Source organism: Caretta caretta, chromosome 1 (genome assembly GCF_965140235.1).
Source record: "Caretta caretta isolate rCarCar2 chromosome 1, rCarCar1.hap1, whole genome shotgun sequence".
Classification (NCBI taxonomy): domain Eukaryota; kingdom Metazoa; phylum Chordata; order Testudines; family Cheloniidae; genus Caretta; species Caretta caretta.
Window position 1 is genome coordinate 193,782,971 of NC_134206.1, and position 21,843 is coordinate 193,804,813.

Genomic DNA, 21,843 nt, shown 5'->3' on the forward strand with positions numbered 1-21,843 from the left:
GCTTCAATATTTGCATTTTATTTTATTTTTTACTCTACAGGTAGCTTTCCTAAGGCATATGCTTGAACCTAAAGAAGATCTTTCCAAATGGCAGTGTTTATGTTTATCTGCATAAAATAATCGCCCACGCCAATGGAAAATGAATATAGTGGTACGATAACAGCAAACTGGGATCTACATTAACATTCAGGTAATAGATCATTAGGTTATCATTTGTTTAACAGTTCAGAATTGAATTACATTGACATGTTTCGCACTAAGTAATGCAGCAAAATGTGAAACTTAGCTACTTGTGACTTAAACTACTGGCCATATTGTTGAAAGGTTAGCTAAGGTTCACAGACTAACCTCATTCACCACCCCTCCTCCCCCAATTCTATTCTCAGATCCTTGAAATTCCACATATTCTGCAGGAAATTGGTGTTTCCTATGGGAACTAATTGATTTAAAGGGTATATAATCAGTGCCGCCCAGATGATTCAGGAAACAATTTTGGGGGCCCCTTCCATAAAAAAAAGTTAGTTTTGCTGCCCCAAGCGGCGAAGAAAAAAAAAAAGAAAAACACAAGTCATGCCGCTGAAGAAAGAAGAGGACAGGACGACCCGCCACTGAATTGCTGCAGAAGACTGAAGCGGAGCGATTGAGCTGCCGCCAAAGTGTCGCTGACAAGGAAGAGAGGGACTGAAAGACCCACTGTTGAATTGCCACTGAAATTGGCCAGCCCTGTCTGCGGTGCCTGGGGCTTGCCCTCCCTGTATATCATGCAGCTGAGGAGGAACTTAGGGTTTACGGAAGACATGGCTTTGCCACAATTTTTGAGGAATTTGTGACCTTGCCTAGCCTTGATGCAAAGCAGTGAAACTCAGCTATTGGGTGTTTATCATATTTGTAGTCATTGTTAGTTTCATATAAACTCAGAACTCAAACCAAAATTAAAGAGGAGCCAGAATAAATAGAATAAAACCAAAGAAAAAAAGTTCATGATACCCTGTGAAGTGAAGTTGCAAAGTTGAGCACAGGTCTCCTTCCTGACAGATATCCTGTTTTCATGCAAATATCTGTAGCAATGAAGACTGTGGGAACAGAAATGCATAGAATATTGGTACATTAGCAGAATTGTCTTGATTTTGGGTTATCTGTGGGATGTTGGCAGGTATTTTAAAGCTCATTCGGTGCATAATTTGTCATGCAAAACGTCCTGGGGCTCAAGCAATTGTTTTACTTTCATAACTTAAGCAGCTAGCCCAGAGGTGCCGGGGCAGTGAATTGCCAAGCCTAGAGGTGCCAGGGCTCAGTCCTGGCAAGCCCTGGCACAAATTAAGCACTGAGCTCACTGTGACTGGAAAAAACCACTTGCTAATCCTGCTCCACAGAATTGTGTGTCTAATTTGTGAATTTTGCTGATTTCACTCTAATAAGGTAAGGCTAGGGAGGTTTGAGTTGGACAAATTGTTTCTTTGTAAGGGTCTTCTTTAATTGTGTATCATGCTGGAATTCTGGCTGACAACAAGGCATATGAGAGCCATACCCTTAAAAGGGACTTCTCTGTATTGAATTCTGTTCTTAGCCAATAAATCTGTCAACTACAGGTCAGAGTAGTGATGAGATTTGGGGGTTTCCTTGTCTCAACTGCAGGCTTCTGAAAGTTGCTCTTGAAAGCTCTTTTAGCTACAGCATAAAAGCTGACAGCATATGTTGAAGTTGTTCAGGACATAAAGGGGGATAGACAACAGTTTAGATTGGATCTCTATCTGAGTCCTGAATTACCTAATCTAGCAGTGTCATCTTGCCTTTGAAAGATACTCCATCAAATCCCCAAATCTTAAACCAAGTTAGGAGAAGTATGCAGGATTCATTAGCATTTGGCATCAAGATCATCTGGCTCAAGGGATCTTTTAATTAATACGTACAAGACGGCTGCAGTTTGACTTCTGAGGAAAAAAGTGGAGTATCATTTGTTTAACTTTCTGATCAGTGCTCCAGCGGAATGGTAGGGTTAGAGAAACAGAGGTGCACAAGCATGATGTTTGTTTGCAGTAACATGTAAAGAATGTCTGATATCAAGCCCCATGCTTACGGGATAATGTTTGTCTGAATGCCATGTTATATGATATGTGGATAGAGGTAAACCCCTTCCTTGACAAAAAAGAATCACAAAGGAGAAAAAAGTCCAAGTGAAAAGGAGGTGAAGCAGTATTTGAGAAAGAGAGACTGTTGCAGAAAACAATGGGAATTGTTGCAACACTGAGCATTAGTTCTGTAGAGTTTTGTAATACTTTGCAGTGACCCCAGTAGAGATGATACTGCTTAATACTCTAGACTACTACTGTAGAAAATAGTAATATTTAGTGTAAGGAAAGACTAAATGTGGTCAACTAAGTGGGTTTCTGAAGTTTGGGGCACCCAGCTAAAAACAGTATCAGCTATGATTTCTTTCTCATTTGTTTCCCACACCGGAACACTTTCCATAGAGACTGTTGTGAGTGTTAAAATACATGTCTCTTGAAACTTAACAAGAAATACATTAAAATGAGTGTTAAAATATCCTTTTTCCAGAGTTTATAACTTCCTGAAAGTCCGCCCCCACCCTTTTTCTAGTTTAAACTTTCGGAGTTAAATCTCAACACAAGGTTTTAAAATATTTGTTGGAGACAGGGGAGAAATTTTGATGAAATTTCCTTCCACACATCTAGACTTGGCAAAACTTTCTAAAACCAGATTAAGGCTATAAAGTAAAGGAGAACTAAAGAACTCTTACCAGGTTTTTGTGTCATTACAGAAAGGATTGTAGAATTGCCCCTGCTGTCAGTCTAACTCAAAAAACACAGGGCCTGCTGCTGGGAAAAGTTCCATAGGGGAGGTTGTGTGATGTATATGTGTGACATTGACAACCTTCCACAAGATTCCTAGAGATTGACACACAGGTCTGAAAGCTGAGCTAGAGGTCTCCCTGAATCCATTTGAGGGGTGGATGTGATGATTTGAATTATTATCACGTAACATTTCATACCTACACTAAGACTGTATCTCACTTTGCATGATGTGATGTACAGTATTTTAGACAGGTCCTGTAACCCCCATAAAAGAGGGAAGCCAAAACCTGATGCTGCTTATGTTTAAATGCAAGAAGAAAACTTATTACATTAATTTAATGCACCATAAAAGAGCAGTAAGAGGCCCAGCATTGCAGAAAACTCTCCAGACAAATGAAGCAACAGATGGGATGACACTTGTCTCAGTTCTACTCCCCATCACCTCAGTGAAGTAGTAATTTATAATCCTTTTTAAAATTTAGATTCTTACATAGTACCATTGCTCCAGGAGTCCCCAGTAGTTTAAAAACAGAAACAGTGTCAAAGCCTTGCTGGAAGATAATTTAAACGCTATGGAAGTACAGTGTAATTTTTTTAAATAAAGGACACTAAATGGAAGAAGTTATTAAAAAGAAAATTTGGAAAAGAAAACCTAGTTTCCTACTGCAATCTTAAGTCTATTTTGTATACCCTACTATTTTTGGTATACATGTAACAATAAAAATTGACATACGCCAAACTGGATAAGCAACAAGAAAACCAGAAATAGAAAATGCCGTGAAATGCAGCTTGAACAATATTGTTTAGATTTAAAATATAACATGTCGATGAGGAATATTTTTTTCCCTAATTCTAGGTAATTACTGCCCTCCACTCTTTTTATTAACCATATCTGAGTCAGAGCTAAACACCATCCATTTCTGTACTTATCTTAATCAAAATATAAACCACAACATTGTCTTAAGCCTGTAGGTCACACAACTGAGATCTTCCCAGGTTGTTAATAACAGCTGTTGAGTGTCATATGAAATATGAGTTAACTGACTCCAGGTTCTGTCAAAGATGTTTCCATATTACAGACAAACTTCCTCACAAACAGGCTTGGCCACTGAGGCCTGGACTGAATTCATACGGACTGTAAATTCCTTTCTCAGCCAGAACAAGATTGCCTGTAAGCCCTGCCAGTTAGGACACAGCCATGGTGTATCTTGAAAATATGCACTGCTGCTGTCCACAGTCTGTGAATTAAAAAAAAACATTTTATAGAAGCACTATGGACCATGAAGTGACTTGGACCCCTTTACTTTATTCTCATGCATAGAAATGTACAGAATTTTACATCATGAATTAAGCTCCACTATCAGATTTAATTAGTCTGTACAAAATTGACACTGCTGTGTCTGTCTGATAGTTTATGATTATGGATAAAATACTACATTTTCTTTTGCCATTCTCATTAAGACAGCCTAATGTTAGCAGCATCTTGTTTCGATCTGACTGTAAAAGTTCTAAAACTTCTTTACATTAGATGAAAAACAAACAAAAAGAAACCTACATGTAAAGCTAAATGACCTTATACATCAAAGTTTCAAGATAAAATCCCATGTAAGTGACTCAAGATTGAGACCATCAATCTTTTGTGATTCATCTCCTCAGGTTTTCCCAGTGCAATTTAGTGACTACAGAGTATGTGCACAAAAATCCTGTTCTCAAAATGCTGAATATTTATGGTGAGATTTTCACTGAGTGTATGATCCCTTACGTGAGAGCAATGTAAGTTTAATTTCATAAATGCAATAAATGTAGGCTATTAACAACATACATTTATTTACAATGAAATAGTTTATGAACATACAGTCTACTTCAGTAGATTCAGTTCATTCCTGGCCTGGTTTCTCATTATAGCATCAAGTTACAAATTATTTTGCTGACTTTGAGCTTTTGAGATACACATTACTCTAAAATTTACTGCTCCCACAAATGTTTTCATGGACTCAACACTGAGTCTGCATTGTTCATTGGTTTGGGAAGAGGACTGTGATTAGCACAAAAACTTGCAAGTCAAGCATGTTAACTTTCCCGGCTCTGATACTGTCTTACTGTATCACCCTGAGCAGGTTGCTTTGCCTCAGTTCCCTAGAAGTAAAATGGGTGCAATACTTACCTACCTCCCAAGGGTGTTGTCAGGCTTAATGTTTATAAAGTGCTGTGATAACTTCAATTAAGGGCTTAAAATGCAAAACAGCATAAAAGAATTTCCCCACTAGAAATCCGTCAGAAAGATGTCAGTTAGAACACGTCCATTGCAATACCAGTCCTCTTACAAAGAGGAGTAAAATCAACACTGAGAAAGCTACAGAGAAATGCTGCATATGCTGCACAATATACGAGCAGTGATTCTCACGTGCAGCTATAGTGGCTGCGTGTGGCCACCAGGGATTTCATGTTCAGTCACCATGACTTTTGGGGTCCCAGAGCCTCTTCCCCAAGCTCCCTGAAGTGGCCACAAGCTCTGCTCTCTGCAGCAGCCCAAGCCCATGGTGGGCCTGGTAGTGTTTCATTATAGTGTAGTAGGGTGGCTGCCTTTGGCTGTGGGAGGGAACCACCCCTCTCTTTCTCCACCCCCTGTGCCTTGATTGACAAGGTTCTGGGCTAATCATCTTGTAGAGGAGAAGCCAGACAGAAGCCAGAAGTTGCCGGTCAGAAGAGGCCATGTGGTGCTGCTGGGAAGCTGAGTCTCAAAGCAACTTCGGGGCTGACAACACCGGCCACCGAGCAGAGGTGTAGTACGGTGCATGTGCTGCAGTCACTAGAAGTGAGGGAGCGTAGGGACATGGCTGGTCAAATGTGGAGAACAGGGGTTGTGGACAGACCCTAGGAGCAGCCTGAGTGTGTGGCCACCATTTGGGAGGAACCCACTGGCTAGGCAGCCCCCACCACAAGAGCAGCTTCAGATTTTTGGTGTGATCCTTTGGAGATACTATGGCTATATGAAACTGTTTTGCTAAAAAGGAAGCTAAGAAGTAACCATCTTACACTGAACCCAATATGAGTGACACAGGTCATTCTGGCAGGTCAGCAGTTGCAAAGCGCAGAAGAGACTTACACGATAAATATAGGGTATTTAATAGTTGAGTGGGAAGAGAAGCATATGGTAATGTTGGAAACAAATTCATCTGAAATAATTGTCATTTGTGCAATATGTAAGGCAGAAATTCATCAGATGACATTGTGCGCCATGCAGCATCATTATAAAACTCATGAATCAGCAGTAGAGGAAAAATGGTTGTGATTTTTCTCCATAAAAAGCTCTTGGATAAAACCAGAAGTGAAATAGTTCAACATCAAAAGAGACTGAAGGACTTTTCATTCCCCAAATGACAAATTATGTCTGGCTACATTCAACATGAGTTATTGTGTTGGGCAGCTTCGCAACCCTTTTTCGGATGACGAAATCTATAACTAATGAAATTGATGGTGAGTAATAACTGTGTAACTTCTGTGGTATTACTAAGAGTACATATTATTCTTTACATTGGAAAGATTAATTATTTTTATTTACAGGATACTTCCAAATAACCATGTGACTAGAATATCACTAGTATAATATTTTAACTTTCAAAACTGTGGACACCGTGAATTTGCTGTAACCGATGATGCAGCCGCAGGAAAAAATTGGTTGGAGAACCATTCCTTCAAACTCCATTGGAATGGGCTCACAGGTGGTAGGCCGCCAGGAAGGGAATCATTCTGGCACCATCAGTGGCTTGACCAGCTAGGGAAACACTAGTAAACCTGAAAGAAGGGTGTGAATTGGATTTCAGTGTTAACAGATTTTAATTAAGGAGGTAAGAATGTAGAATTCAGCAATAACTAATTGAAGGTTAGAAATGTGACAGTTTCTTCCACCTGAGTTCAACACCAGCTTCATTTTCTTGATGCTTTCTCCTACCCACAACAGGTCGTTTATCACTCAGAACACTGATGAATTATGGCTTATTGCCTATGGAGCTCTTAACAAGAAAATATTTACCATTATATGGTGCATTTTGGCTGAGAATATCAAATCACTTCACCTCAAAGGAGGCTTAGTTCACAAACATCTGTAAAAAGTAGATAGTTTCATTAATTGTATTTATTAATTGCAAAACATTAAAATAGGAAACACCACAACATTTTTTTTAGAAAAGCTTTAATAACCACCTCAGGATCCCAAAACAAAAGTTGTTGGAAACCTAGTTCACAGGGGCACAGTTTCCCAATATTAACCTCCTGCTTGTGGTAAGGGTTTATTTCAGAAATGTTGATTAAACATTACAGGCACAAAATGCTCTTCTGCATTCTTGTTCATTCTTGTCATGCACCCCCGTTCCCACCTGCACCAGACTGACAGCTAAGTCTCAAGTCAGACACAGGCAAGAAAGAGCAACTTGAGCAGTCAATTTGCTGGAACATGAGAGAGCAGTGCAAACTCAAAGGAATAATTAGGGCTTCTCTGTGTGACTAGAAATTCTTCACTAGTACCTTATGTTACCCAGCAAACAGCTGAGATGTGGTAGGCTTGGGTCTGGATCTTACTAGCAATGGCTTTGTTTGCATTCTGAAAGACATTGTCTGATAACACAGATATATTAGTCTGTCCTGTAGAGAAGAAATTAACAAAGACTGGTAAAAGTGTCTCATTCAACATGAATACTTAATTAAAGCTATGCTAAGTTCTTAGAAAAAAATTCAGGTAATGTAGCTGTGTTAGTAGCTGGCCAATTTTCTTGAGATAAATCCCATCCATAGATTGGTGTTTTTTTGTTTGTTTGTTTTGTTTTCCACTGACTTAGAGTTCAGATAACAAATAGTTAATATCCAACCTAGTAATAATGCTTTTCAGCATTTGTCACTATTCATCTTTTCTGCCATGTTGAGCTGGCTTAAGATGAAATGAAAGGCTTGTGATTGATTGCTTGTTAGAAATACTACAGTTAGTCTTCCACTCACCAGTGCCGCTCTTGTTCCAGTTCACATACAGGGAGACAGAATTATGGCAATAACACAATTTCATGTTTTATTTTGGAAAATCCAAATACATTTAGGAACTGGAAGTAGAACTGTTCTGTATACCATAGCCAAGTGGAACTATGCAGTGCCAGCAGGACAGAAACACAGAGCATCAAGCTCCAAAAGCACAGGCTCTCCCATAAATTGAGCTAAGGGAAAATCTTCTTTGGTGGCTAGCAGTACAAAGGCTATGATATTCAGGTGAAAACTTGGTTTTGCATCTGGTAGATGACAGGAGGAAACACATATTGGCCTGTTAATTTGGTAAAAGGAACTGTATTTTAAATTTCATTGCTCTAATGTTCCTTGGGTCTGGGTTGATACAGCCAACACACTTCAGATTCTAGCATTTTGGGGCAAGGACTGTAATGGTTTGTGCAATACTAGGACAAAGGGGTCCCCCCACCTAGTAGACGCTTGTAGGCGTTAACCATAGTATGACAAGATGAGCAATAACTTTTGCTCTAAAACTGGATAAAATCGACTGTACAGGGTGGCCCTGGTATAGCATATAGAAAATAGGAGCTTCAGGTTTAGGGAGTAAAAATTAAGGAAAAAGTGGACAAACTAGGAACAGTGCATAAAAAGTTTGTTGTCCACATTAATCTGTTTTACCAATAGTGCTGCCTTGAAATTGAAGATAGGTTAACAAATAAAAATACCTTTTTTATTTTTTTTTAAATGGCACCAGTAACTTTCATAGTTTCAACATGGGGTCACTTAGCCTTTGTAACTTTGATAGGAGTAGATGACATCACATTGATATTTCATTAATCACATAACTCTACCAGCACAGGGTGGGTACCAAATGTTCTGATCCAATTTTATTAAACATTACTAGACTTCTGAAAGAGCAATTCTTTGCCTACCAACTTTAAGCAATTACGGTGCTGATGAGGAAAAAAACATGGTTAAATTGAACACTGCTTCTGCTTCCAGGGGACATTTCCATAGACTTAGGTCGAGGGCAGGGAGCATCTTTAATGGAGCAGCCACTACAGCAGGCCCTAATGGCAACTTCATGCATTGAGGCCTGACTGCAGCTGCACACAAGACGCAAGAGGGTGGTTCCCTGCAGAGATTGCTGGTATAGAACACTCATTTACACATAAGTTGTGGCAAGCTTATCTTCAGTTTTCAGATTCTAATGGATTGGCCACCTCAACTTGTAGCTACCCAGAGAAGTATCTAGAAAACATGGGGGGTTTGCACACTTCCAATGGAAAACCCTAAACCAATCCAGTTTTGTGAACTCTTGTAACATACTCAGCCCAGGCCCACTGCAAGACAATCAAGTAACCTTGTGGCATGGTTTCATGATTGGCACAAACTTCATGACTGGCACATTTACAGAGACAGCGAAACATCTGTCACAAGCAAATAAGTTATTCTCTATAGTAAGTGAGGGTTTTGTTCATCACTGAATCTAGTAAAAGGCATATTAAATAATGTATGAAGGATGACTTTTATATTCAGCCCAAATCATCCAAGGCAACTCAGTATAAAAATGGGTAAAATCCTTGTTTAGAAGACTTGATAATTCCAAAGTTTAGACAGGCCACAACTAGAGAGGGAGAAAACCAAAGAGGGGTTCTGGCTTAATACAGCTGCATGAATATGTTACTGCGATATCGTTTAGCTCATGTACACTTTTTAAAAAAACATAATTTTATTTTAAATAGTTTACTACTTCTAGGCTTCAAGGTAGTATTTTTTCCTTAGCTCATTACTTTTGTTTTTTTACCGCTCCCTGGGTTTAGAGTGACATCCCTCACCACTTGTTGGATTTCCTGAATCTTCTCAACTTGATTAAGAGCTGAAAAACACTTAGTACATTTAGTTTTGTGTTAATTCTGTGTTTAGCTAATTTACAAAGGGGATGAAATAGTGAGTGTTCAGTGTTCCAATACTCGATTAAGCTAAAACAACAGTTAGATGGACAGCTTAGCTTTGTGTTAACATGTTGCCTGGCAATGTCGAATAAGTCAGTTTACTTCTACAGAAGTCATTTTCACCATTATTAGTCCAGAAGGCCCAAAAATACCACTGACAACAAAATATATTTGAAGACATAATGGTTTGACAAGAATGAATTTCTCTTTGTCCCAATACATACCTTTCTGCTTAAATAGCTGCTATTATAGTCAACTACATTTTAGACAAATTAATGCCCTAGAAATATAGCCTTAGTACTGAATGTAACTATTAAATGATGGTAACCTATGAACATGATCATAATGTGGAATACAAGTAAACATGCAATTTAGTACTCCCAGCATAGAAGAAGTGTTCATATTGAATTGTTGTGTATACTCTCTCACTAAAGATTTATTGCTTCCCTGACATTAGCATTCAGCATTCCAGGATATGCTCAGTCTAAGTGGTCATCAATATTTAAACAGGGAGAATAGCTTGGAATTCAGGCCCTGAAAGCTCGGACATTCCTTTCTCGAAGAATCTCAGGGGACTATATGGTGACTTTAATTGTGAACAAGTAAACATTAGTCTGGTGGCTCCAGCAATTCAGCAGATGAAATGAGACAGAAGTTGTCTCTGCAGGTGGGTTAACAGCTGCTGCCAAATGCCTCTCCATCTTTCAGCAAGCCTCAGAGTAGAGAAGTTGAATAATTTCCCAAGTCATAAAATGTGAGAAGCAGCAGGAGAGATGTGTTGTTTCTCAGTTGTTTCTCGTGAAAATATGATTGATGTAGTGCGTTCTTCTGAAGATTTTAAATTATGTGAGAGAAGAAACTATTAGCTCTTTCCAATTGGATCCCAAATTCATAAGATTTATTTAATCCTTTTGCAAATGAAGTTGCAAGTAGTAAAAAATTGACCGTCTAAATATAATGACCTATCATTTTGTTATCAAGAAATTCCATCGCAGTGCTCTACAGACTAACACAGATTTACAAACTGGAAGCAGAAAAATCTGTCTGAAACAACTAAGATGAGTGCATAATTGCCTCTTTTGCTTTGTAGATGCAAAAAATTTTTGACAGAAAAATGGATTTTCAGCTAAACAAAGTTTTTCCTGAGAAGTGTTTGCTTTCTATAGAAAACTGCAACTTTCAGTCAAAAAACCAAATGTGTGAAACTGGAAAGTGTTCCTTTCACATGAAAACTTAAAAATTAATAATTGAAAATCTAGCTGTGGTGTCTCATATGAGTTGTAGTTTAGGCACCTGATGCTCCCATTCTCCTTGATGAGCCAAGCTCCTAATCAGAGTACATCTCCCATGATGCACCTTGGCCATGGGACTCACATGATGCATTGCAGTGGCACCAGAAGAGGGGAGATTGTGGTGCAGCATGTGAGATGGAGCCCAGCCAGCAGGGGAGAATGGGAGTATGATGAACCTGAACTACAACCTACCCGAGACACATGGTGGCATTTCCAAAGGGGAATTGGGGGTGGAGGGATTGGATTACATTGTTTGGCTCACGAAAAACTTAAATGAAAAAATTCATTTTTGTCCAACTTTGTTAGGAGTGGAAAACCCATTCCCATTCATCTCTACTTTGGAATGCAGTATATTAATGAATATCCAACTTTCAGGGCAATGGGCAACAGAATTAAAATGATTTGATGAAATCCCAGATAATACAACTGTACAGATTTTAACCTGCAACTATAATACCTCACTTTTGAGCTCATTGTATTTCACCAACTGACCGCTGTCAGGCCAAGTCAATACTTGGATGAGAACTTCCAGGGAAAATACAGTTGCTGTCGGAAGTGCTATTGGTGTAACAGTAGTTGGCGTTTTGCCTCTGACCGAATGTTTAAATGTGGTGTGAGGACACTATCATTGATTATGTTGTCACTGGAGTGACTACTCAGAATAATAGCTGCATGGAGCAAGCATGTTAGAGTTAAGTGAAGTACACCATGGGGTGGGTCATAATACTGCAAGTAGTGTGAGAACATCTCAGGTAATAGGTGGGGTTTTAAACAGAGAATAGAGCAGCTGGGCAAAGGAAAGAGAGAGGTTGTATCTCTCTCTGTTGAAAAATAAATGTTTCCCTTAATTTTGCAACATGGTACATTGGGAAATGGTTAAGATACACTTGGGTGTTTATGACAACAACTAGCCTTCATTAAAACGGAATATGTGAATAGTAAGTAGGTTAAGAGAGATTGAGTAAAACACTATGAAAAGAGAACGAAGAAGGCAGGGCAAAGCAACAAACGTCATGATAAGTGCATGCTTTAAGGTCTGATTTAGCTGATTTCATGGAAACACATCTGTTGCTGGCACTTGCATCTTCACCACTGCATCACTGGGATTGTTCATACAGAATCTGTTTCGTTGCTTTAAAATTTTTGGCATCAACTGTGATGATCAACTGTGGAAAATTGCAATAATCCAGTTTCAAAACAAAAATATGTTGTCTGAACACACCAGAACTCTGAAATGTCAACATGGAACTGGATCCAAAGTTTATAGTGACCCCCAAATAATGTGTTTGAATCCCCTCTAAACCATGATCCATGTTAACAGTTTCAGCCCACTAGGGGTTCCCCTTTAGTAGGGGACTTTCAAATGTCTCCTTTGATGCTGTTACCAGTTGGTGTAAATTACAGCAGATGTATTATATTGTCTCAGAGGATGAACAGGCTCCTGGCTGCCTCAAAGATTGGTAATGTAATATTGCTTCTTCCTGCTCCTTGGATCTTTAGTCAACCACAGCTCAAACAGATCTGGGTGTCTGCCCCTGGCTCTACGAGAGGCCAAATCATTGCCCCTGATCCAAACAATCCTGAAGTGACAGTGTTACAAATCCAATTCTGAGTCAGCAGCTTTAGCTCATCTTTAAATATTTTTTCCCCATAGTAAATGGTATTCTGTGATTGACTTGTGCTCATTACATGCCACTTTACATTTTACCATCTTAAAACTGAACAGGAACAACTGAAAATTCACCTTAAGCAAATTTTTTTTCTTTCTGAACCCCACCTAAAATATACCAATGGCCTAGCTAGCCAGCCCCACTACCGTCCATAATAAAGCTGCTCTACTTTATCGTAACTAATCTCATTTCTAGCCTCTGTTATGCAGTGTATTGCCTGCTTTCGTCTAATTTTCTCGTTAATCTCTTATCCTCTTATTACCACTCCTCACCAAGCTATCTGATCGCTTACACAAGTTGCAAGTTAGATTAAGTTTCTTTCTGCCCACGAGGTTCACTTAAGTAGTTTACATTTTACAGAAAGTATAGGCACATACACAAGTGAACAGTCAAATTGATGCTTGTAGGTACAAACTGACTTGCATAACAAAGTCAACTGAAGAGTGGAGCATTGCAATAGGCATGAAGCCAAAATGAGAACGCTAGGTGCAGTTAGTCTAGAACACCACAGACAAATGGTAACATAATCCCCTCCAAAACGTTACTGGCAGCACTGGAGAGGGTGGGGATTGATTGGAGCATTCAGACTAGTGGTTGCTCCAACACAGCTGAGGCAGCTTGAAGGGGTTGGTGTGGAGAAATTAGAAATACCCCTGACCTTGCTGTGCCACTTTAGATAAATATAGGGGTTCTTCCTCTGGACTTGTGGGCATAGCACCTTTCAAGAGAAATAAATTAATCTTAAAGAATGCTGGGAGACAAAACAGAAAGGGATTGAGGCTATAAGTGACTTAACTACAGGGGAAAACACTTCAGGGACTCAAATGCAAGAAGGAATTTGATTGGATCATCTGAAAGCTGTGCACTGCTGGTTGTGCATAATCCTTTCCAATAAGAATTGCATAATTTTACTCAGAAACATTCAACTATTGGTTGAGATTAAAGACTGACAGTCCACCAAGAAAAAAAGTATTTCCTTTGTGCAATGAAAGCCCGGTGTTAAGTGTAAAAATTGAATGACAGAATATTTCTTCAAACTGGCAAGTTTCACGTAAGTGCTATGAAAAAGCTATGCTCATGTCTATGATCAAGGTTATTTAGCAGAGTGGCATGGGAAGGGATGGAACTAGGGAAGCTTTCAGTCAGTAAATTCCCTGGTCTAAGTATGCCTTTGCTTGGAGGCTTGAGCAGGTGCCAGTAGGTAGGATGCAGTGCCATGATCCACTTCATTATGCCAGCATAAAATGTCATAGCTAATCTCTTGGCTGGGGAAATCTTGGCTGGGGTGCTCCTTTCCCCATCTAACTGAATCAAATAGTCTAATCTACTTAGACAGTGGCCTAGTAGATAGAACATTGGACTTAGGAGACCTGGGCTCTGTTCCCAGCTCAGCTGTTGGGTGACCTTGGGCAAGTGACTCCACTTTCTAGCCTTAGTTTTCTCCTCTGTAAAATGGGGACACACCTCCTTCGTAAAGCACTCAGAAATCTACTGATAAATTAGCTAGATGTTACTGTTTTTAAAAAGCTCTCTATCTGAATAAAGGACTCGACGGTGCTACTGTCAGATACTAAAAAAACAAAACAAAATAAAGCTAACACTAACACTCCTCATAGCAGTGTGTAGTTGCTTCTGGGGTGAAATGCTTCAAAAGCCCACAGCAGCAATGTTGATAGTTCAAAGACAAAACCGTTTCAATCCAGTACTATGTCCAGTTGCAGCAGCAGGGGAAAATTAAGTAGCCAAGACGTTATTTCCCAAGTTGGTGTATGGCCAGGACATTGGTGAAATGCCCCTATTCCTTCAAAGGATTTCTCAGCATGGTAGTTATTTATAGGTAACATATTCGTTATGCATAAATGAAGGTGATGAATTGTTTAATGTTTTACAAAGTTAAGGCCTAGCGTTGCATACTCATGAGTACCTCTATTCCAGGGGTTCTCAAACTTCATTGCACCACGACCCCCTTTTGACAACAAAATTTACTACATGACCCCAGGAGAGGGGACCGAAGCCTGAGCCCGTCCAAGCCCCACCACCCTAGGCAGGGGAACCAAAGCCAAAGGGCTTCAGCACCAGGCTGGGGGGGGCTGTAACCTGAGCCCTCCTGCCTAGGGCAGAAGCCCTCGGTCTTCGGCTTTGGCCCTGGGGGTCAGGCTTCAGCTTTGGCCCTGGGCCCCAGCAAGTCTAAGCTAGCCCTGGTGACCCCATTAAAATTGGGTTGCGACCCACTTTGAGGTCCCGACCCACAGTTTGAGAACTGCTGCTCTACTTGTATGTAAATAAAGTGAGCATTGAACTGATCTAAAAATATTTGTAAAAAGCTAAAAATTGTACTTAAAACTTGAAATCTGATTCATCTTTTAAAAGAAATATAAAAATGACACTAAACATAAACATATTCAGACAAAAGGCATCTTCCCACTGTCCCATAACATGACTGAAAAAAACAGACCAGCTTCTACTCTGTTCACACAGGTGCAATCAGAGGTAACACTAATAACTGTGATCAAACCAAACTAATCTCACTGAGAAAACTGCCAACCCTAAATATATTTTTTTCTAATTTGGTAATTGTTATCGATTTTTTTTCATTTACAATTTTTTTCAGTTTATAACTATCTTTATTTTTACAGTTTGGGGGGTAGAACTGGGCTTAAGGCAGCGCTGAAGGGGCTCCCTTTGTGGCAAAGGGACCCAAGACACCTGCACACAAAGTTTGAGGGAGGCTGTGGTTGTCTTGGCCCAGTGAAGCAGAGACACCCCTGTCAAGGCTGAGTCCCCACTCTGGCACTTAGAGTGCAGAAGGTGGGTGCCCACAAAGACTCTAAAAATTAATACTGGCCACTCCAGGCTTGTATTAAACTCCCAAGGTTGCAGCTTTTTTTTGACCTTGGATTGGTAAATACTGCCACCACCCGGGTGCAAAACCCCTCTGAGAACCCAGGAAGGCGTGCTTGGGAATTCCTTCCTGTGGGGAACCCTCAAGCCCTTTCATACACCGCTCTGGGGAAGAACTGAGAAAAAAACAAAAGAAATCAGCTGTTGCCACCAGCTATTTAAACAACATGTGCACAAACCTCTTAGGACACAAAAATCCAATTCTTTCTTAAAAAAAGGTAAATTTTATTTAAAAAGCAAAAGGAAGAAAATTATATCTGGGAACTTAGGCTATTGCTCGATTTAAAAAGAGCAACTACAAAGATTAAGCATTAAGGGTAGTTTCTTGAGGTCCAGTTACAAGCAAAACAAAAGCACCTGGGGTTAGCACAGAGAAGTCCACAAACCATAAAGAAATAAAAGGAATAAACCTAATCGCATCTTCCTAGACATTTCCTGATCTACTTACATATCTGGGGTTTTAAATGAGTAGCTTCTAGGTATAATCCTGATGATTTTTTCATACCTGGCCCCAAGCTCCTTATAGCATAGTTCTGCCCTGTCCCCTCGCTCTGGGAGAACAACCACAGACAGACAAAAGGGGATTCTTGTTTCAATTTTTAAAAAGTTCTCATCTTCCCATTGGCCCACTCACTTCTTTTAACGCTTTACAGGTAAAGCAAGTATGGAACAGCTACTAAGAGGGATTTTATAGCTATCTGGGTGAGTTGGTCCATAAAAGGAAACTACCCCCCCTTTCATTTAGCACAATCTCCCCCCCCCCCTCCACAAAACACACACACCGCCAGGACTGAAAGGAGCTGGTTGAGCTGTTAGGAGAAGGTTGAGGTGATGTATCAGGAGAAGGCCGCACTCTCTCACTCCCATGACAACAGAGCTGCAGAGGAATCCCTGCACAGCCGCAGGGCAGGTGCAAGGTGAGGGGAAAGCTGCAGTCCTGGCAGAGCAGAGCAGAGCAGAGGGCTCAAGTGGGGTGGCCTCCCTTGTGGCCAGGGGCTCCTTGTCCTGCTTATAGTCCTGGCCGAGGGTCTCTGCTCTGCCTTCCACACCCTGTGCCTGCAGGGATTGGGTGTCACTGGACCTGAGGCAACCCAGAGAGTCTTTTTCATCTCTCCTGTCAGGGCCCTGCTCGCTCCAAAGACAGCACAAATGGCAAAGCACAGATGACACCCTATCCCTGCAAGCACAGCGACTGTTACAGATTAATATTTTTAAAATCTCTTTAGTGTATCATCTGAAATCAGTAGTCACCGACAGTTATCAATTAAAATTGAATCTTGCCACGCCTACTTACATTGGTGCAAACCAGGAATAAAATTGGACTTCAAAGAAACAGAATTGGAGAAAACCTTATGCAAAAAATGAGTGCAAAACTTTATTTTAATTAGGATCTCTTCAGACTGCAGAGCTTTTATTAGTATCATTCCTAATATTTTGATATTAAAATTTATACATAAAAATCAAAAGAGAACATCTTGCTGAGAAGTTTGTACTAGAAATTTGCAGTATGTCTGTTACAGAAGTCTCATGATGTTCTTTGAGTGATAGTCCCTATGTGTAGTACGCTTCAGGTTGCGCATATACCTAGGACAAGAGAATTTCTTTAGCAGAGTCTGTGCAAGGAGATTGGTTGGCTAACAGACTGGTGGTCTCTGGGAGCTGACATTCAGTCAAGCACAAGCAACTCTTCCTCTGTCTGGAGAGGAGGCGGGGTACGGGGGTAGGGAAGGTAACCCATAGTCATGGGTACCCCAAGGAAGCATCATAATGTCACACTGAAGTTTTGCCTGTGGTGGAAGATTGTCTTGTATATCAAAGGGTCTGTCTAGTTTAAGAAAGGTGGGGGGGCCCTAATTTCCATAGAACACAGGATCTCAAAATTATTTAATTTGGGCCTCTTTTTCACCTTCCTCTGATATGTCAGCTATAACCCAGGATAAAGGATGGACTTCATGCTTTGTATGAGGGCATGGTATTTATATGGGTATCAATTAGAGTCGGACTAGGAAGGACTATACCAGGAAATACTAGAAAATGAAATGGAAAAAACTTAAGTTTTGATGTAACCAACAAGGGATTTACTCTTCACAATCTAAGATCCCAGACATACTGAACTACCACTTTCCTTGAAATACTCAGGGCTATGTATTAGCTCCCTCCTAGTACACTTATTGGCCATCAGCACATTTCTTTCTCTAGTAGAGGCCTAACTCTGTATTTTCCCACCTGGTCACTGCATGCTTCCTGAAGGGTTTTCCCTCTGGTGGTGAAACTGTCTTTATAAGGAGGCAGGTGCCTGGAGTTCTGTGATACAACACATTGCAGTACCACCCTGAACTTGACCCTAGTTTTATCAGCGTTGGTTTGAGGTCCAGGCATTCTGTTTTTTCCTACATCTTTCTGTGAAGGTCACATTTCTGGTTGATAACATGTTGGTCAGAAGAGTCAGGGACCTAAGGATGCTCATGGTTAACCCCTCTCCCACATATGGTGTTCCACGAGGATAAGGTTTCTACAAGCCTGCACCCTAAGTTCATCCCTAAAAGTGGTGTTGGACTTTCATATCTGCCAAAACATCTGTCTGTGTTTTACGCTAAACCCCACTCTAGCAGAGAAAAGGTGGTGTGGCACGCACTGGACATGTGTAGGGCTCTTGCCTGCTGCCTGAATAGAACAAACCCTTTCCAAAAATGCCCCAGACTTTTTGTCTCATTCAGGGAGTATATGAAAGGAGATGTCTGCTCACCAAAACTGTTGAAATGGATTTCAGGGTGCAGCCTACTCTGCTATAAAGAAAAGTATATGGAATTGGGAGCTTAAATTTTTTTGTCTTCTTCTATAGTTATCTTAATGCCTCCCATGTACATAGCTCTTAACAAATATCTGGTTATGTCTTTCATCATCTGTATATAAAGGACATAAATACAAGATCTGAATGAATGAATAACAAGTATTTCTTCAAGAATTGAAATATTAGAAACAAAATTGCTTTGGCCCTTTTGTGTTTGCTCTTTGCAAATATTCAAATGGTATTTTATTTGCAGAAAGTGAGTTAAGATTGCATAGATGTACTCACAGTCCCAGAGACATTTCTTAGTCCCATATGCAATGAGACATTGCTTGACACAAAAGGAAGCTGATTTCCCCACACCCACCCTTCATCAGAGTCAGGCATGTGTACAAGCAAGCCAGGCAAGGATCTGACTCTGCTTTTCATAGATGTGCAGCCATGTCTTTTCACACAATTACTGTGAGCCACTGATTCTGGAGATGACGGAAGGGAATACGGGGTCCAATTCAGCAGAGCACTTAAGCTCAAGTGCTTTACTGAATCAGTGCCATAATGCAATACGCTTCGTATATTTTGAATAAGTAGTTAAAAGTAAACAATTTTGCCTTCAGTTTTTTATATGTAGTTAGTATCTTGGAATGCCACACATGAGCATTATTTCAATGTGGACAAGTACTGAACCCTTGAAGGAAAGCCGGTTTGTTAATGGAAATGTTGGTGCAGCAGAGCTAGCAGGAGCGACTATAAAATGACACATTTAAGATGTTAATTTTCTCTGTGGCAGTTGGATGGTAGGAGGGCTGGAATGATATCTGTGGAGGAAAGGTAACAGCTGCTGGCTTCTCTCAGTGGACGGACACATTAGGGTTGATTCCTCAGGCACCCCTAATGAGTGTATGAAAAAAGAATGAGGGACAGAGGATGGTGGCATCTGTCATTCTTGATGCACAGCAGAGAATTTTCTATATTCAAATTAGAGTTGTATTGTGGAATTTTCATAAGGGTTTTTCTATTTTGCCTTATCGCTGTTTGTTATGAATACACGGAAATTACCACAGACACAATTTGAATTAGATACAGTTTATTTTTAATGCTTTTTCTACATCTATTACCAAGCCTAACCTTTAGCTTGATAAAAATCATTGTGCTGTGAATTTGCTGTTACTGAGACAGCACGAGACACAGAAATAGCTTGGTGGAAAAGTTTGAAGCGCTAATCCTTTTGTATAATAGAAAAATTGGAGCCTTCTTATATATACCTTCCTAAACTTAGATTTCAGTTGTATCATAAAATGTTGCATCCATGGCATGCATGTTTGATTGTGTATATTACAGTTCATTAACCACCCCAAAGGCTGACTAATTGTGCCAGGTGGCATAATTTTTGTGTGTACTTGACTCGCCATGAGAGTTACTATCTTGATTCTAACATTTATCTGCAATAAGTAAGGAAAATAAATGCTTTCTAATTCATAGGCAACTCCTCTGAAAAGACCAGCTGAAGATGAAAACAGTTTAAGAGTTGTGATTCTAGGTAATCAACAAAAATGTGAACAACCAGCATTCACTAGGAGAATCATCTTGTGTCTTACTTCATTCACAATCATTTTTGGGATGAACTTAAAATAATGGGATGAACTTAAAAAGCTTAAATATGAGATAGGATGAATTTGGAGATGTTCAGTGGAATGTTTGTCCACTGTCAATGCACCATCTTAGTTTTATGATATCATTCTTCACTGAAGCAATGTGATGATGCAGAGTCATCATATAATGCAGTTTGTGATGGAGAGGAACTTCAAAAGGCTAAATACTTACCAAAAGATTGTCCAAACATTCGGATCCTACCAAATTGGACAAGAAATCTTTCTTGCCTGAATTCTATTTCCTCTTTGCAGGGACAAAGCAGAAACCACTAAAATAACCTGAGAAAATGTCATCTTGCTATATTTAACTGAACTGCAAAAGAGCTACTTTTCCCAATTTGTGCCCATCTGCCTGTGGAGTATTACTCTTTGGGCCAAATCTCCGCTTTGGAGTTTTACATGGTTCTGCTTTCTGGAAATGTAGTTTTCCTGTGTTAAAACAGAAGGATGTCTGTTTGCCCTAGTTAGTGATTAGGTGTTCACTAGATTCCCTGCTGAGGACAGGCTGGGTAAAGGGGGGTTGGTTTACTTTCCTTTCTTGGAGGGGAGTGGGGTTGTTGAAGCTGCATTTCCTTTTTTTGTCTGGGTAACTTGTTATAATAGTTAACAAGTCTAATCAGTGGGGATGACTTAAACTGGTTCTGCTTGATTGCTGCTAGTTAACTTGTAAAGTACAATGGTGAAGTGCCATAGGAATTACCACCTCAAATCTTCTTTAACAAATGATCACTTCCCTAATTAGAGTGTCTGCTTTTAGAGGGGAAAATGCATTATACAGAAATTTGCTTTTAGAATTATGTTTAACTCAGAAAAATTAGAGGGGAGAAACTAAGCCCACAGACAAAGCAAGGAGAGTAATTGTTCTTTATTTCTAAAATTAATAAAATTCCCTGTATGTCTATGCCCTACACCATCTTCAGCCTGCCGGCTGAGCAGTATATCCCCTTTTATAGACACACTCTGCTTTTATTAAATGCTACTGGAATCGACTCAGTCCTGCAAAACTACACAAAACAATGTTCTTCACAATGTGTTTAGGCCTGATTAGAGCATGATCTGAACTCCGTTAAAGACAAACTTATTTGTATATAGGTGCATTGAAGCTGAGGAGCTTCATGTAGACAGCTTCAGATATGAAGTTATTAATAGCTTTCTCCTCCCCATAGCTATGCAAACAGTTACAAGGTGCAGTGAATAATCAATCAGAGGAACACATGCACAAATAGCAGAAAAAGAAGCTTTCAGTGTAGTGGGACCCTGATTTTAAGTTTTTGATTTTAATTAGCATGAACAAGCAGCAACACAACTTCATGCTTTGTGTTACAGAACAATACTTGCATCTGAAGTGACTACTGTGCTTATTAATCCCAGTTCAGGAAAGCACTTCTATTGACCCAAGTTAAAACCAAAACTAAACTGTGTTGTCTCTACGAAAAAGGTATCAAAAGGCATCTTATTGGAGAGTAGTTTATTACGCATTGAGCAGTGCTCATCTACTGATTCAGTAGTAATTATACCTCCTCTCTTGTATGTATGAACAAAAAGAACCTGACATCCCTTTTGGAAATGAGCAAACTTGGGTAACTAATTTTATTTATTTAAAAAATGTCATTTGGAGTTGTATACTTTAGGGGTTTAGGTTTCTGTTGCTACGTTTTCCTTTCAGTGCTATGGCAACAGTATCATACCAGGGTTCAGTGGGAGACAGTCATGTGATTTATTGTGGAGGACTAGATGTCCTTGGGGTTAGCAGGTCAAGGTTGTCAGTTTTATAAGAAAGGTTTTG

General features: G+C 39.8%; 1 long non-coding RNA gene across 2 annotated transcripts in view; it reads left to right on the plus strand.

Annotated features, from left to right (window-relative positions):
* LOC142068642 (uncharacterized) overlaps positions 1–21,843 on the plus strand; it is a 282,297-nt gene that overhangs the window by 133,156 nt on the left and 127,298 nt on the right. For both annotated transcript variants that reach the window (XR_012664532.1, XR_012664533.1), the window contains one exon: positions 41–190. This is a non-coding gene — a long non-coding RNA (uncharacterized LOC142068642). The remainder of the gene's footprint in view (positions 1–40; positions 191–21,843) is intronic.